We start from the raw sequence: 296 nt of genomic DNA on the forward strand, positions 1-296 counted from the left end.
TTGAAATAAATATAAATATGAAGATGAAGAAATAAATGATAACGATGGAGTCAAAAAAAAAGAAGACAAAAGAGAAGATAAAGACGAAAATGGAGACAATGACAGATACATAAGAATTAGGGTAACTGAAAGGGTAAGAATATTTCTTGAATTTATGAAGTGAAACTTCTTTAGCGGCAGTTGGTTGGTTGGGAGTAAATCGTCAAATTAAAGAGGAATAATGTTTAGCGGTTTGAGAATAAAAACAAAAACAAAGATGCCTAGAGGTACAGGCAAAAACGAAGATCAGAGTAAAT

The sequence above is a fragment of the Rhagoletis pomonella genome, unplaced genomic scaffold (assembly GCF_013731165.1).
Source record: "Rhagoletis pomonella isolate Grant_MI unplaced genomic scaffold, Rhpom_1.0 Rhpom_scaffold_00002, whole genome shotgun sequence".
Lineage (NCBI taxonomy): Eukaryota > Metazoa > Arthropoda > Insecta > Diptera > Tephritidae > Rhagoletis > Rhagoletis pomonella.